The sequence below is a fragment of the Saccopteryx leptura genome, chromosome 3 (genome assembly GCF_036850995.1).
Source record: "Saccopteryx leptura isolate mSacLep1 chromosome 3, mSacLep1_pri_phased_curated, whole genome shotgun sequence".
Lineage (NCBI taxonomy): Eukaryota > Metazoa > Chordata > Mammalia > Chiroptera > Emballonuridae > Saccopteryx > Saccopteryx leptura.
Genome location: NC_089505.1, coordinates 171,491,291 through 171,510,263, shown reverse-complemented (window position 1 = coordinate 171,510,263; position 18,973 = coordinate 171,491,291). Strand labels below are relative to the sequence as shown.

At 36.5% G+C, this 18,973-nt stretch overlaps 1 pseudogene; it reads right to left on the bottom strand.

Annotated features, from left to right (window-relative positions):
• LOC136398359 (guanylate-binding protein 4-like) overlaps window positions 1-18,973 on the bottom strand; it is an 85,701-nt pseudogene that overhangs the window by 20,485 nt on the left and 46,243 nt on the right.

Sequence of the window (18,973 nt, the reverse complement as noted above, 5' to 3'; positions counted from 1 at the left end):
GATCCTGTCCAGTTAGCTCAGTCAGTTAGGGCACCATCCAAAAACACCCAGATTAAAGCACACAAGGGAAGCAACCAATGAGTGCACAACTAATTGGAACAACAAATGAATGTTTCTCTCTCTCTCCTCTCTGTTTCTCTAAAAATCAATCAATAAAAAAAGAATCTCAACCAATATGTTCAGAGATTTCCCAGACTATTTCCCATTTAAATTTTAAAAAGTTTACTTTATAGGTAAGTAAGATAATTTGTTGGCACTATTTGAAAATTAATGTGGGAAACCTTTAAAAAAATCATCAAGAATTTCATGATAGTGAAACAATCATTACACCAAGTATGGGCCCACCTCAGCACAGGGCACTGTCTGGCCCAGTTGCATATCTGTGACTTCAGTCCAGAACATAAAACTATATAGTTAAATTTGAATCTTAAAAGCTCAGTGAGCTTACAAACACAAATTTTTCACTATATATTTTCTAAGTGGTATAAATTCACAAAAAAAATGGGTTATCATTGGGTTATGTTTTTTATTATTTTTTATTTTATTTATTCATTTTTAGAGAGGAGAGAAAGAGAGAGGAGAAAGAGACAGAGAGAGAGAAGGGGGGAGGAGCTGGAAGCATCAACTCCCATATGTGCCTTGACCAGGCAAGCCCAGGGTTTCAAACCCACGACCTCAGCATTCCAGGTCGACACTTTATCCACTGCGCCACCACAGGTCAGGCACATTGGGTTATGTTTTTAATAGTTGCATCCGTACTCTGTTCTGATAGCACTGCATATTACATATCTCCTCAATGAAGCTCTGGGTCTTTACTTCATTCACTGCCATATCTGTAGTACTTAACACAAAGCCCTGGGTGCAGCTGCTCAATACGTAATTAACTTGTATTTTTTGTACCAGTATAAAAATAAAAATAGCTATTCATATTCAAGTATTGGGTGTACCAAGAAAGTAAATTCAATGAAAAAGAAGTTAGCCTCATTGGTCATACTTGAATTTGTAGTTTAGAGAAATCTGTCCTAAAAGTTGAATAGATGTAGTGAATTAAAATGTAAGTGGAGTATCAAGTACAAAAAAGGTTTTTCTTCTTACCTTTTCCATGTCGTCCAACTCTCAGTGTCCAGAAGGACTAAAGTGTGGTTCTGCTTAGATGGGTGGGGTACACACCACATCAAGATGCCCTTGGTTTCAGACTGCACTGTGGACATCAGATGCAAACCTGTAAAGGAAGAGGAGAAAGTGCTATATAGTAATAGCAGATAGTACAGGTTGCCCACAGGTTACACTTGGATAAATTTGTCAAAATTTGAGTGTCCAGTGGGGAGGAAGTTTGTTTCTATTTCAGCAAAGACAGTCAATCTAAACTTTATACATACAGTGGGAGATGATGTGAGGTATATATGCTCAAGAACCTGCTGATGATGTTTCTTATTTCACTGTCTAGGATTTTAACCATCTGCCATATGCTATTTCTTTATTTAATGAGAAATAAAAATGAACATGATAAGATACCTAGGGGAGATTTATTCATCATAGCTCAGGCCATTCAATTTCCATATCTAGAATGTTCTCCACAGAGAGGTATAAAGTGTGAGATAAGCTGTATTCTTCTACATGTGATAGTTTTTGGTGCTTTCTGGTTAATTCAAGTAATCTGAAGTTCCCTTTCTCCCAGTGTGGAAAGACAAGTTATTATTGGAGGTTATTGTTCTCAGTTATGGAAGGTAAAAATCACCTAAAGTAAGTCATCAATAAAGAGACAGAGAGTGGTAACCTGGTCATGCTTATGGAACTTAACTGGAAGCAAATCTCTTTGCTTTTCTTCTTTCTGTGAGAGGAGTGTGTGTGTGTGGGGGGGGGGTAAAAATCACAATTTTGGTGTTTTAACATATTTTTAAGGTAGAGATTTCTTCAGCAATGGGAAATTACCTTGTTGTTACCTGAAGTTGTCTTAATTAGAATATACAGAAACATGGTTGAAATTCTTTGACTGATCTTTCCCTCTGTAGGATTTCAAACCTTTAACCCCTCAAAAAACAAGCTATTAATTAATTCAGTCCAGGAAAAGAGAAGTGCACTATCGTGATTGGTGGTCAAGAATACTTTTAAAAGAAATACAAAGATAAAATGTTTTCTTAGAAGCTAATGGGATATTGGGAAGTAAAATGAAGAGAAGATGAAAGGGAGAAAAAAGAGGGAGGGATAAGATCAGGAGAGAGAGAGAGAGAGAGAGAGAGAGAGAGGGGAGAGAGAATAAGAGATATTTTATTATTTCCAGGGATTCTTAGAGTTTAGTGTTCAGAGGTCCAATCTCCTAATGTTGATGAGATGCTGAGTCATAGAAGAAAATATTAACAAAAAAAAATGGTGTGTGGTTTTTATAGACAGAAATATTTAACAGGATATGGCAGATTCTACAAAAGTCAGTAAGAACCAAGAAAGGAAAGCTGATAGAAAAATATAACACTTTAATGCGGAAGAGTGTAAAAATGCAGCATGCAAATCGAAACATGGGTGAGCTGGAGTGAGGTGTGAGAGGATATGATTTGGGCTTTTGGGCGTCAGTGATGTTTCATTTCTTGATCTTGGCAGTGATTATACAGATGATCAATTATATTTATTAAAATTTTGTATATGTATGTGTTGTACACTCTCTGTATGTTACAGTTCACATATCAAAAGAAATAGAGAGAAAGAGACAAAGACAAAGAGACACACAGACAGAAATACAGATAGAGAGCAAAGGGGAGTATAATTCATCAAAGTTTTGCTATGAAATGAAACAAAGAGTTGTATGGTATAGCTCTACTGAGATATGGGGTATACAGAATATACTGCTGTTTGTTCTACCTCTTATCCCTTTTTTAAATGAGAAAATGTTTAAACAATCTGTGTATGCTCCTGAAATACTCTTTAGTGTAGGGTGGAAGTGATGTGATCTGAGAAAGGGAACAGCTTCTGGAGCTGAGCGCCTCAGTAGGTGACTAATGGGGTCGATCTTCGATAGGGTCTGGAATCCTTTCTCACTGAGCCAGTGAGTGAGATTTTTGAGACAGATGGGTTGAAGTTATAAATTTGGCAATAAGAATTAATAGTTTTCTTCAGTGGGAGTAGCTAGATTTTTCTTAAGATGACCCTAAAGGAGGTATGATCAGCCTATATTCTCATTGTATTCAAACAAATGGCCCCTGACCCAGAACAACACTCACTTGTGGTTCTGTCCTGCCTGGCGGTTCATTAGGAAGGATTTCCTGTTTGATACAGCCCTACAATGTCCACCACCACCACAGGCTGGGAGATCTTGTCAAGAATCTCCAGTGCTTTTGGATTGACTGTCAGCTGATTTTTCTAGTTTTTCACCAGACAGATGGGGCCCATTGTAGTGGATCCAGACACCATGGTAAGCGTAACCCAGAGGAACAACTCAGTACAAATATACAAGATCCCAAAGTCAGACCTAAGAGTTACACAAGGCATTTGCATTTCAGCTTTATACTTCTGAACCTTATTCATCTTTTTCTACATTTTATATGTTTTTAAATGATAAGTATTTAGCCTAGTGTGCCATGACCTGATACAAATTTTTAATGTACAATACATTATCTAATTAATCCATAAATGAACCCTAACACAACCTTTGCCCATGTGATACATAAAAGGAACAGAATGAGAAGAACAGAACTCTAATGATGGAGCCTTGAGAACATGAACACATTAAGGGGAGGAGAGGGAGAATAGACATGAGGGAGAAGAGATCTTGAGTTCCAGAACAATTTGTTTCCTCATTATCTGCATATATTTCTGAGTACCTACCACATGCTGGGCACTATTTTAGGCGCTCAGTATCAAGTGCTGAATAAAATGGATACCATGCCTTGTGGAGCTCTACTCTAGTGGGAGGAGACAGATAAAGCAAATAAGCAAGAGGCACATGTGTGTATTAGAGGATGGAATGTGCTCAGGAGAAAATGAGCAGGGACTGGGACAGGGAGCATGCGGGCTGAGTTTATACAGTGTGATCAGGGGAGGCCTCTCAGGGAAAGAGAAATACATGTGGTCGGAGACCATGAGGAGGACAGGCTTAGTGAATTGTGGGAGGTGGAGTGGCTGGAGGAGGGGAGACTTTGAGAGGAAGAAGAAGAGATAAAGAATATAGCTCACTCTCAAAACACAACAGGACAAAGCTTTATAGGGCCTACAAAAAATTACTGATTCAGGAATTCATCTAACTGGGAATAAAAGAAAAATTATTTCTTACATTGTAGGCTGACAGGGAAGAGAGGCAGTGGCCAGGGTGTTTTAGGGTCTGCCCATTTCTGCCAGGGTCTCACAGCTGGGCGAGACCCTGCTTCAGTGTTTTCATCAGAGAATTTGAGTGTTTCATGAAATCAACAGACAGAGAGCAGTCAAAGTGCTTTGACTGTCCCCTTATTTTCTCAAAGACAATGCTAACCAACTTTCATGTATTCCCATGTTTTCCCAGCTATGTGGCCATTGGAAAGATTAATTTCTCTGGGTTTCAGTTTGTTCTTCCATAAAATGTCAACACTAAAAATGAACAATCTACTGGTCATTAAGATCATTAAGAAGATTAAATATGTGATAAAATTTATAATGCTCTTGAAATCATGTGGTACATACTGAATCCTATGTAAGTATTAATAAATAATTGAGGGGTCTAAGACAGCAGAATGGTGAATTCTGAATGATAGCAAAGATTTGGTTTTGAACTGAAACAGTGACACTTCCTTCCCCAGGTGCAAGCCAGTGGGAGGATACATCCCATGTGGAGAATGAGCAGGCAGGAAAGGCCCAGCAGTAACAGCTGAGAGGAGACACTGGTGGAGGGGAGCTGTGTGGGAGGAACGCAGCATAGTTCTTGGAGTCAGAGCACTGATTCCTGGCTAAAGTGTGGTCTCATGGCTTGAGTGTGGGCTTGCCAGGTCGATCACAGCTTGAGTGCAAGGTCACTGGCTTGAGCACAAGTTCAATGACATGATTCCCAAGGTTGCTGGCTTGAGCCTGAGGACACTGGCTTGAGCAAGGGGCCACTGGATTGGCTTGCGCACTCTGGTGAAAGCACATATGAGAAACAATCAATGAACTAATGTGAAGCAGCTAAAAGTTAATACTTCTCATCTCTCTCCTCCCCACTCTCTCTTCTCTTCTCTCTAAAATAACTAAATAAATAATAATTCCTGCCTGATTAATTCTTAATTATTCTATAAATTGGTAACACACAGGTTCATTAATTAGAAAGCATTTTTCAGATTAATGTACTGTTTTAACAAAGAGCAAGTTAGGCAGTGTTTTAAAATGTGTCACTATGTTCAGTAAAATGCAAATTACCAAGAAATAATAAGGTGTTTAAAATATTTTTGCCAGAAAATAACATGAATTTGTTTAAGAGACTATCTCTGTCCCCTTTCTCTTCTTTACTACAGGTGATTGGGAGCAGAGCAGGGAGTAGATCATGAGCCTTTTCCTGCTGTGTTATAAGCAGGAGCAATCACAGAATCTGTTTCATGGACTATATAAAATTTGGGGTAGCAATAGATGAGTTACAAAATGTTTTTAAATGTAAGTGTACAGAAATACCCAATTCCAAAGCTAATAACTTTAAATAAACAAATAAAATAAAATAATTTTATTTGAATGTAGTTGGATGGTTTCCAGAGTTTGCTCATCAGGAGAGTCACCTGCAGTGATGGTGAGCATGGGCCCAAGCCCTGGCTTCTCAGCAAATGCAAGAGGATGTTCTGATATGTTCTTCTGTGGACTACACATTACAAACAATGGCATGATAAACAAATACTATTAGATCTTATAGTTGTTATCTAACAGTTGTCAGTGAGAGTGAACTATTCTATACAACACAGGTTTGTAATATCTTTGGAATATTAAGGATTGTTAATACAAAAAATAACTAGAGTCAATCTTTTAGGATTTAAATTGTCCATAAATTAAGAATCATCTTTTCTCTCAGTTTCTCAAATGCATGGCATGTGTGGGGGGGAGCAGCGACTGTCTGAGGCAAGAGGAGAAATATGGAGGGGGAAGCAACTCCACCAGCTCCTCTGCAATCAGATAGGGTTTACTTCATCAGTCCCAGGAAGGACACCAGCCCCTTTAGGCATTTGATGTAGGATGTGTTCCCCCTGCTCCCACACAGGGCTTGTGGTGCCTTGGGTGGGTGCATGCTCTCTGGTCACCTTGCAGCAGCCTCTGACTCAACAGAGACACTGAACTGCTGTGAGGCTGGACCCAGTACTAGCCTACCACCCCTCTAGGACAGGTCCCTTTCTTTCTGCCTGTCCACTAGCGGCAGCCTGTGCTTGCAGTATGAAGTGCAGTTGTGCACGTGTGGTTGCTGATGTTTCATGAGGTTGTGCATGGAAGACTAAGTTTAGGAGTGAACTTACATGTCCCGGTGCAGCAGACAAGGGACAAGTTCTCAGCTGTTCCCACTCTTCCCTCACACATCCCTCCTGTGTCTGACTTTTCTGAGTACCGACTGTTCTGTTTAGAACCTGAATATCATGCCAGATATCAGCCTCACAATTGTGGGTTAGATTAATTAGAAAACAAATCAAAAATGGAAGGACATGCACTTTTTTTTTTTTTTTTTGCTGATAGAAAAGGAGGTGATGAGTCAAGGAATTCAGAGGCAGAATTTCCAGAAAGCAAGAATAAAACTGCAGGAGAGCATGGACTGGTCAAGTAAACAAAATGTGGACTTTAGTGATGTACCACATCAATTCTTTAAAGAGAAAACTTTTAAGTAACACAGTGGGTCCTCAATTCTGCCTGTAGGGGTGAGAAGGGAGTTGGCACTAAGAAATTGAACCTAGTGAACTGGGCTGTTTTTTATTTTATTTTAAAAAATGTTCATTTTACAATTACAGTTGCCATTTTAATATTATAGTAGTTTCAGGTGTACCACATGGTGGTTGGACATTTATATAACTTAAGAAGTGATCCCCTCTACCCTACAGGTCTAGTATACACATGGCAACATACATTATTATAATATTATTATGATATTCCTTATCCTGTACTCAACAACCCTGTGACTGTTCTGTAACTGCCAATTTGTACTTAATCGCTTCTCCTTTTCACCCAGCCCCCAACCTTCCTCCCATCTGGCAACCAGAACCTAGGTTACATCTAAAAGAAGAAATATACTCTGAAACAAAGTTCTTATGTATGATTAAAAAGTTTGGGGGAGAGTTCCTTTCAAGATGACTCCAGTCTATGGCTGGGCAGGAAATGGGTGAAGTGATGAAAAGGTACTGACTTCAAGTACCATAAAATCAGAACTTTTATGGTCTATATTTTGGTACTGTATTTTATATTTGAAAATTGACAAAAAAGTAGATCATAAAAGTTCTCATAAGAGGAAAAAGTAATTTGTAACTATGTGATGTTGAACAAACTTATTGTAATTATTTTGCAACATATACATATATCAAATCATTATGCTGTATACCTTAAACTAATACAATGTTATATATCAATGATATCTCAATGAAACTAGAAGAAAAGAACAGCCAAGGATTTTAAAATGATTATCTTAAGATATGATCCTAAAACAGTGTTTAATCAAAATTATTGTTTAGCACATCAATTACATACTTTAATAAAAATTTTTTATATATATATAGATATACATATATAGATATACATATATACATATATATGTATATCTGTGTATATATATAGATATACATATATATGTATATATATATACATATATATAGATAGATAGATATATAGATATATATCTCCCAGGACTAGAAACTTCCTTAGTGAACTTTCCAGAAGAAAAATGCATGTAATCCTACTTGCATCCTGGAAGGGCAGGCTGCTCACAGCTCTTATCTTCTCCTTTCCATCTGTTGCTACAATATACTTTACCCGCCTCTGGCTGTCAGATATTTTTAGACATGACTCAGGCACAAATTTTAAGAGTCTGCAAATTCCAGGAAGCACATGCCAGCTTTCAAGAGGACCTTTGAAGTTTTAACTCTACTTAGATTATGCGGGGAGAAGGCAAGTAATACCACTCATCTTGCTACAGAGAAGATATAAGGAGAAAGTGAGGGGGGATAGCAACACACTAATACCTCTCTCCAGTGGAACTTTCTATTACTAATCTTCTCTAATTAGTCTCTTTACCTCCTCTTATATACCCAAACTTGGAAACTCCTGAGATTAAAGCATTCTCCTGATTACAATAGTCTTTTCATCATTATCTGGGTCCAGATTGGCTTTTATTAAAGTTAATTGATACACATAAAATAACAATATGGTTTATATACATTGCTGTCACTCTCTTCCTCTGCATTTTTTTTTCCAGAGCCATTGGTAGCTTTTGGGAGATATTTCCTCCACAGAAAATAAAAGAAACTTCTGGAAAAAAATTACCTTTTCCTTTTTAGTGAGTTGAATCAAAATGTAATGCCTGCAATTTGAAAACATGAGGGGAGCAGGCTGCGAAAATAAAAGTGAGTCTTGGCTGCTTGGATCAGTGTCTTGGGCAGAGCTCCTTTGAAGACGACTACAGTATAGGGCAGGGGTCCCCAAACTTTTTATACAGGGGGCCAGTTCACTGTCCCTCAGACCATTGGAGGGCCGGACTATAAAAAAACTATGAACAAATCCCTATGCACACTGCACATATCTTATTTTAAAGTAAAAAAATACAATATTTAAATAAAATACAATATTTAAAATAAAGAACAAGTAAATTTAAATCAACAAACTGACCAGTATTTCAATGGGAAACTATGCTCCTCTCACTGACCACCAATGAAAGAGGTGCCCCTTCCAGAAGTGTGGCAGGGGCCGGATAAATGGCCTCAGGGGGCCGCATGCGGCCTGCGGGCCGTAGTTTGGGGGACTCCTGGTATAGGGGAATGGGCAAAAAATGGATGAAGGTGATGAAAAGGTACTGACTTCCAGTAGCATAAAAGCAGAACATTTATGATCTAATTTTTGGTACTGTATTATATATTTGAAAGTTGACAAAAAGTAGATTATAAAAGTTCTCATAAAAAGAAAAATTAATCAAAGGAGAAAAAGAATATAGCAAAAGAGAATACAGTTTTAAAGAATAAAATGGCAATAAACAATTACATATCAACAATAACCTTAATGTAAATGGATTAAATGATCCAATCAAAAGATATAGGGTAGCTGCATGGATAAGAGGACAGGACCCATACATATGCTGTTTACAAGAGACACACCTTAAAACGAAAGATGCACATAGACTGAAGATAAAAGGATGAAAGAAAATATTTCACGCAAATGGAAATGAAAAAAAAGCTGGGGGTAGCAACACTTATATCAGACAAAATGGACTTTAAAACAAAGACTATAGTAAGAGATAAAGAAGGTCACTACATAATGATAAAGGGAGCAATCCAACAGGAAGATATAACCATTATAAATGTCTACGCAACCCTAATATAAGAGCACCTAAATATATAAAGCAGACTTTAATGGATTTAAAGGGCAAGATCAACAGCAATACTATAAAAGTAGGGGATTTTCAATACCCCACTAACATCACTAGATAGATCCTCAAGAAAGAAAATTAACAAAGTAACAGCAGACTTAAAGGACATACTAGATCAACTCGATTTAATAGATATCTTTAGAACGTTTCAACCCTAAAGCAGCAGAATACACATTCTTTTCAAGTGCTCATGGTACATTCTCTAAGGATAAACCACAAGTTAGGGCACAAAAGAGGTCTCAACATATTTAAGAAGATTGAAATCATATCGAGCACTTTCTCTGATCACAATGGCATGAAAACTAAAAAATCAACCACAACAGAAAAACTGAAAAAACACTCAAACTCTTGGAATCTAAATAGCATGTTATTAAATAATGAATGGGTTAACAATGAGATCAAAGAAGAAATTAAAAATTCCTAGAAAACGAATGATGAGTATACATTAACTCAACATTTAGGGGACACGGCAAAAGCAGTCCTGAGAGGGAAGTTCATAGCATTACAGGCATACCTCAAGAAGCTAGAAAAAGCTCAAATAAACAACTTGACACTGCATCTAAAATAACAAGAAAAAGAACAGCAAGTAACGCCCAGAGCTAATAGAAGGAAAGAAATAATAAAGATCAGAGCAGAATTAATTGACATAGAGGCTAAAGAAACAATACAGAGGATCAATGAAACCAGGAGCTGGTTCTTTGAAAAGGTAAACAAGATCGATGAACCTTTAACCAGACTCACGAAGAAAAAAGAGAGAGGACTGAAATAAATAAAAATAGAAATCAGAGTGGAGAAATAACTGACACAACAGAAATACAAAATATTGTAAGAAAAATACTATGAAGAACTGTATGCCAAACAACTAGACAACCTAGATGAAACGGACAAATTCCTTGAAACATATAATCCTCCAAAAATTAATCTGGAAGAATCAGAAAACTTAAACAGATCAATTAGAACAAATAAGATTGAAACAGTTATCAAAAAAACTCCCAACAAAGAAAAGTCCTGGGCCTGATCACTTCACAAGTGAATTCTAACAAATATTCAAAGAACTAACTTCTATCCTTCTCAAGCTATTTCAAAAAATTCAAGAGAAAGGAAGACTTCCAAGCTCCTTTTATGAGGTGAGTGTAATTCTGATTCCAAAGCCAGGCAAAGACAACACTATGAAAGAAAATTATAGGCCAATATCTTTGATGAATATAGATGCTAAAATCTTCAACAAAATATTATCAAACCGGATCCAGCAATATATGAAAAAATCATATGCCATAATCAAGTGGGATTTATTCTGGGGATGCAAGGCTGGTACAATATTCACAAATCAATCAATGTGATTCATCACATAAACAAAAGGAAGGAGAAAAACCACACGATAATTTCAATAGATGCAGAAAAAGCATTTGATAAAATCCAGCACCCATTTATGATAAAAACTCTCAGCAAAGTGGGAATACAGGGAACATACTTCAACATAATAAAGGCCATCTATGACAAACCCACAGCCGACATCATACTCAATGGGCAAAAATTAAAAGCAATCCCCTTAAGATCAGGAACAAGGCAGGGGTGTCCCCTTTCACCACTCTTATTCAACATAGTTCTGGAAGTCCGAGCCACAGCAATCAGACAAGAAAAGGAAATAAAAGGCATCCAAATTGGAAAAGAAGAAGTAAAACTATCATTATTTGCAGATGATATGATATTGTATATAGAAAACTCTAAAGTTTCAGTCAAACAACTACTGGACCTGATAAATGAATTCAGCAAGGTGGCAGGATATAAAATTAATACTCAGTAATCAGAGGCATTTTTATACACTAACCAATAACCTGTCAGAAAGAGAAATTAAGGAAGCAATCCCCCTTTACCATTGCATCCAAAAAAATAAAGTACCTAGGCATAAATTTAACCAGGGAAATTAAAGACTTGTACTTGGAAAATTATAAAACATTGATAAAAGAAATCAGGGAAGATACAAACAAGTGGATGCATATACCGTGCTCCTGGTTAGGAAGAATAAACATCATTAAAATGTCGATATTACCCAAAGCAATTTATAGATTCAGTGCAATACCAATTAAAATACCAATGACTTACTTCAAAGATATATATAGAACACATATTCCAAAAATTTATACGGAACCAGAAGAGAACATGAATAGTCTCAGCAATCTTGAAAAGGAAGAATAAAGTGGGAGATATCACACTTCCAGATATCAAGTTATACTTTAAGGCCATTGTACTCAAAACAGCCTGGTACTGGCATAAGAACAGGCATACAGATCAATGGAACAAAACTGAAAACCCAGAAATAACGCACACTTTTATGGACAACTTCTATTTGACAAAGGAGGTAAGAGCATACATTGGAGTAAAGACAATCTATTCAATAAATGATGTTGAGAAAATTGGGACAGCTACCTGCAAAAAAAATGAAACTAGACCACCAACTTATACCAATTCACAAAAATAACTCAAAAATGGATAAAAGACTTAATGTAAGCCATGAAAACCTAAGCTTCTTAGAAGAAAACATAGGCAGTAAGTTTTCTGACATCTCTCACAGCAATATATTTGTTGATTTATCTCCACAGGCAAGTGAAATAAAAGACAGGATAAACAAATTGAACTATATCAAACTAAAAAGATTCTGCACAGCTAAAGACAATAAGAACAGAATAAAAAGACAAACTACACAATGGGACAATATATTTTACAGTACGTCTGATAAGGGGTTAATAACCAAAATTTATAAAGAACTTGTAAAACTCAATACCAGGAATATAAACAATCCAATCCAAAAACGGGCAAAAGAAATGAATAGACACTTCTTCAAAGAGGACATACAGATGGCCAATAGGCATATGAAAAAGGCTCAACATCACTAATCATTAGAGAAATGCAAATTAAAACCACAATGAGATATCACCTCACATCAGTCAGAATGGTGCTCATCAACAAAACAACACAGAATAAGTGCTGGCGAGGATATAGAGAAAAGGGAACCCTCCTGCACTGCTGGTGGGAATGCAGACTGGTGCAGCCACTGTGGAAAACAGTATGGAGATTCCTCAAAAAACTGAAAATCGAACTGCCTTTTGACCCAGCTATCCCACTTTTAGGAATATACCCCAAGAACACCATAGAACTGTTCCAAAAGGAGAAATGCAACCCCATGTTCTATGGCAGCATTGTTCACAACAGCAAAGATCTGGAAACTGCCCCAAGTGTCTGTCAGTGGACGAGTGGATTAAAAAATTTTGGTACATATATACTATGGAATACTACTCAGCCATAAGAAATGATGACATCGGATCATTTACAACAACATGGGTGGACCTTGATAACATTATACTGAGTGAAATAAGTAAATCAGAAAAAACTAAGAACTATATGATTCCATACATAGGTGGGACATAAAAATGAGACTCAGAGACATGGACAAGAGTGTGGGGGTTACAGGGTGGGGGGGCCAGAGAGGGAGGGGGTTTGGGAGGGTAGAGGCACAAAGTAAACCAGTTAGAAGGTGATAGAAGACAATTTGATTTTGGGTGATGAGAATGCAGCATAATCAAATGTCAAAATAACCTAGAGATGTTTTCTCTGAACATATGTACCCTAATTTATCAATGTCACCCCATTAAAATTAATATAAAAAAGGAAGAAAAATTAATTTGTAACTATGTGAGGCAATAGATGTTGAACAAACTTATTGTGGTAATTATTTTGCAATGTGTACATCTATTAAATCATTATGCTGTACACCTTAAACTAATACAGTGTTATATTTCAATGATATCTCAATGAAACTAGAAGAAAAGAACAGCGAAGGAATTTGAAATGGTTACCTTAAGATATGATCCTGAAACAGTATTTAATCAAAATTATTGTTAGCACATCAACTGCATACTGTTATAATATAATATATATATATATATATATATATATATATATATATATATATGAATTTACACAGACTGTATTTTTCATTCCATAAGACACACTTTCCTCTCCAAAGTGGAGGGGAAATGCCCGTCGCATCCTGTGGAATGAAAAAAGATGGTATTTTAGTAAACATTTTAATACCATTTGGTTCAGAATATTTTTTTTCTTATTTTCCTCCTTAAAACCCTAGGTGTGTCTTATGGTCAGGTGCTTCTTATGGAGAGAAAAATACAGTAACGGTAATTACTCAGGTCTAGAAACTTCCTTAGTGATCTTCCCAAGAGAAAAATGTATGTACACCCACCTGGCCTGGAAGCTCTTATTCTCTCCTTTCTTTCTATTGCCACAATGTACTTTACCCAGCCTCTGATTTTAGATATTTTCAGACATGACTTAGGCACAAATCTTAGAGTCTGAAAATTCCAAGATGCACATGCTAGCTTTCAAGAGGACCTTTGAAGTTCTAGCTCTACTTAGGTTATAGAGGGAGAGGGAAAGTAATACCCACTCATCTTACTATAGAGAAAGTATACGGAGAAAAGCAAGGATGGGGGTTATCGGCACACCACAAATTCTCTCTAGTGGAATGTTCTACTACTAATATTCTCAGGTTAGTCTCTTCACCTCCTCTTTAATATACCTAACTTAGTGCAAGGCTGGTGCCGTGGCCATGTAGATTCACATTGAATTCATTCAGGCAGTAAAGGAACTGTGGAGCTGGAGGATGGTGGGCCCTTCCAATTTATTCGTGGCTCATAAAGACAGGCAAGACAAAAGAAGAAAGAAAAGGTCGCACTAAACTGGCAACCTCAAAATTTCAAACCTGGGTCCTCAGAGTCCCAGGCCAACACTCATCCACTGCACCACTGCTTGGTCAGGCTGTCAATTATATCTTAATTAAAAAAAAAGATTACATTCCACCAGTGTTCTAAAAATTATGAAGTGATTAAACTAGAATCTAAATGTCCTTCAAAAAATAAAATTATAATTGAGCAATTCAAGAACCTCCTTTGCAAATATTTTCTCCAAGTCTGTAGCTTGTTTATTTATACTTTTAAAAGAGGTCTTTCACGGACCAAAAGTTTTTTAATTTTGATGAAAGCCCAATTTATCTGGGTTTTATGTTTCATATTTAAGTCTGTGGTCCAGTTTTAAATAGATATTTTTGTATAACATGTGAAACTTCTTTCCAGGTTCATTTTTATACCATGTCTACAACTGTGATGGGAAACCATTTTATAAAAACTGCCCACTAGGCCTGACCAGGTGGTGGTGCAGTGAATAGAGCATCGGACTGGGATGCGGAAGACCCAGGTTTGAGACCCCGAGGTCGCCAGCTTGAGCATGGGCTCTTCTGGTTTGAGCAAAGCTCAACAGCTTGGACTCAAGGTTGTTGGTTTGAGCAGGGGGCTACTCGGTCTGCTGAAGGCCCACGGTCAAGGCACATATAAGAAAGCAATCAATGAACAATTAAGGTGTCACAATGAAAAACTGATGACTGATGCTTCTCATCTCTCTCCCTTTCTGTCTGTTCCTATCTATACCTCTCTCTGAAAAAAAACCCCAAAACTGCCCACTTCTGCAGTGCTGGTCAACCTGATCCCTCCCGCCCACTAGTGGGCGGTCCAGCTTTCATGGTGTGCCAAATCGTGGCCAAGTAGTGGGCGGGAGGGACCAGGTTGACCAGCACTGCAAAAGTGGGCGGTTTTTTATAAAAGGTTCGCCATCAGGGTCCTACAGCTACAATAAAATGAAATATTGAGAAAATCTACTTGATTATCCTAAGTCTGTTTTACCTCAAAAACAGGAGCAAACTGAAAGCCAATGGCACATTCATTCCACAGAATCTTGCTATGTTAGAGAAAACAAACTGTCAAACAAACTTAAAGTAACTGCTTGTAAGAAGGATGGCCACAAATATACAAAGAATTTTCCTTTCACAAAGCCTCTGTTTCATTTGGTATCTTAATTATCCATGCAACAGATATCTCCCCAAGAACATCTCCTCTTACTACTTTTAATTCAACTTAGCATGTGCTTTATTTTAAAAATAAAATACCTTTAGATAAAAGAGCATATTCTTCCACATCTCCTATCCTCTTCCTAGTTATATTGTTCTTTTCTTCTCTCAGGGTACATTCATCAACATGAATTTGATATATGTTTTTCTTGTCTTTTAAAAAATATTGCTGCACATATACTTACATGTTTATGAATATTCTATTGTTAATATTATATTATATATTTTCTGCCACATTTTTTACTCAAATATATTTTAAGGTTTTGTTTTTGTTTGTTTGTTTCTCTCCCATGTGCATTTAACAGCTGGGCAGCATTGCACCACATGGAATATAACATATATCATTCATCCATCCCACTTTCTCCTGAGGGACTTGGGCTATTTCTTTTAATTTTTTTAAATGTTTATTTTATTGGTTTTAGAGCAAGGAAACGAGAGAGCAGAAAAAGACAGAAACATCTATTCCTGTATGTGCTTTGACCGGGGACCGAACTCACAACCTCTGTACTTCAGGACAATGCTCTAACTAACTGAGCTATCTGGCCAGAGTGGTTATTTTCTTTTTTCCACATTACAAATAGCACTGCAGACATCCTAGCATATATCTTATGCAAATGAACCACATATTAGTTCCCAAGCACTTTGTTGCAAATATAATTTATCATACACAAAGCCTAGAAGAACTGTTGTTTCATTGACAACTTAATATTAATTAATAGTAAAAAATATTTGAAATATGACTGAGTTCACACAACTAATTAGAAGGAATTTGAGATTAATCTTCATAAATTGTTACTGAAATTGTCTTTTTTTTTTGTTCACATACTTGTTTCCCTGTCATACCCACCAAAATATAAATCTCACTGTGACAGGGGTCTTGATTTCTGCCAATAGCTACTTGATATGTGAATGAATAAAGAATGAATGAACAAATGAATGAGTACAATAGCTCTCTGGTATGTTGCACACCTTAATGAGTGAAATAAACTATGACCTGGCCTGGGGTTCCTGAAGGAATTAGTTTTCATTCTAGGCAATTCTATGTTGATAAAAGGCCAGTCAGGCTGTTTTGGGTTTGGCTCTTCATCCAGATGTTTATTTGTTCAAACTGGAAAATTTGGGGATATGTACTGGGTGAACAAGCTTTGGATTATTTCAGATGACATAGAGAGGACTGGCAGTTTGTAGTTCTGAAAAACAGTCTGGAAAATCCAGTCTGGAAAATTCTAGTGGCTTACTATAATATTTTTTGCTCATTTTGTAAACTGGAAAAAGATTACAGCCACAAGTTTTGTAGCACAACGTGCTTTTAAAAATGAGTAATTAAAATAATATGAATTGTTTTAAACCACAAGAATAGCTCTGATTCTGAGAAAAAGTTTAGCAATCCATTGTCTGTCGAGTTGTTGGCAAAAATTTCTGTTCTTTGATCTTTGCTGTAAACATCAAACAAGAGAGGAGGAAATTTCCGTGACTAACTGTTAACACTCAGGACAGTTATCAACACTGATTTGTTTGAATAATACATTGTATTCCATAGCATTATTATTCTGAAGCTCCTTGATAACCCTAAAAGTTCGCTGAGAATGTTTACTTTGTTTCTTAATTATCTTAGTTAGTTAAAATGTACGAAGAAGCCTCTATTCCCTGTTTATTTTTGTTGTAACAACTTCTCTAAAATTCATTAACACACTTTGTGGCCTGAGTGCATTTTGAGTAATTAAACAGCCCAACCTTTGTTTAGAGATGTGGATGTAATATTTTTATGTATCTTAAAAATAATCTAACTTGCAAAAAGTTCTTCTCATTTTTTCTAAGAAGTTGTACAAATCTGTGGAAAGAGAGAAGAAAGGGAAAGAGAGAGAGAGAGAGAGGGCGAGAGAAGGCGAGAAAGGGAGAGGGGGTGGAGAAGCATATGGGTTACTTCTCCTGTGTGCCCTGGCTGGTAATTGAACCTGGGACTTCCACAGGCTAGGTCCATGCTCATACCACTGAGCAAAACCAGCCAAGGGCCTGAATTCTTTTTTTATTGAGTTATTAAACTGACATAGAACATATTATTTTTAGTTATATAGCATCATGATTTGATATTTGTATATTATGAAATAATCACCATATTAAGTCTAGTTAACATTCATCACCATATATAAGTACAGAATTTTCTTTTCTTGTGATGAGAACTTTAAGATTTACTTTTCTTAACAACTTAAAAATATGCAATAACCATATAATTTACTATAGTTTGCTACGCTGTACATTAAATCTTCATGACTAACTTATTTTTATAACTGTAGGTTTGTACCTTTTGACTTCTTTACCCATTTCCCCTCTCCCCACTTCCTGCCTCTGACAACCACCAATCTGGTTCTAGTTGATATATGAGCTGTCTTTTTTTTTTTTATTACATATAAGAGGATCATGGTATTCATCTTTCTCTGTCCTGACATATTTCCACTTAGCCTATGCTCTCAAAGTCCAGCTGGTGTTGTTGCAAATGCAAGATTTATTTCCTTTGTCATACCTGAATAATATTTCATTATATATTAATGTGACATTGTCATATTTTCTTTATCCATTCAGTTGTCAATAAGAGCACTTAGTAGATTGTTTTTGTATCCTGGTTATTGTAAATAATACTGCCATGAATGTAAGAGTACATATATCTTTTTGAGTTCGTGTTTTGTTTTCTTTACATCAATATTCATGAAATATGAAATACTGGATCTTATGGTAGTTCTATTTTTAATTTTTGAGGAACATATTATTTTTCTTTTCTTTATTATTTTATTTAGACAATTAATTTTAACAAGGTGACATTGGTCAATGAGAGTACATAGATTTAGAGAAAACATCTCCATATCATTTTGAAATTCGATTATGTTGTAATACCCATCAACCCAAAGTCAAATCATCCTCCATCATCACCTTTTATTTGTTTCTCTTTATGCCCCTCTCCCTCTCCCCACCTCTCTCCCTTTCTTCCTTTCCTCCCCTCCCCTTGGTAACAATGCACTCTTATCGATGTCCATTAGTCTCAATTTTGTGTCCCACCTGTGTATGGAATCATACAGTTCTTAGTTTTTTCTGATTTACTTATTTCACTCAGTATAATGTTATCAAGGTCCATCCATGTTGTTGTAAATGATACTATGTCATCATTTCTTATGGCTGAGTAGTACTCCATAGTATATATGTACTACATCTTCTTTATCCAATCATCTATTAAAGGGCATTTCAGCTATTTCCATGTCTTGGCCACCGTGAACAATGCTGTGATGAACATGGGGCTGCATGTGTCTTATGTACCAATGTTTTTGAGTTTTGGGGGTATATACCCAGTAGAGGGATTGCTGGGTCATATGGTAGTTCTATTCTTAATTTTTTGAGGAACCACCATACTTTCTTCCATAATGGTTGTACTACTTTACATTCCCACCAAAAGTGGATGAGGGTTCCTTTTTCTCCACAGCCTCTCA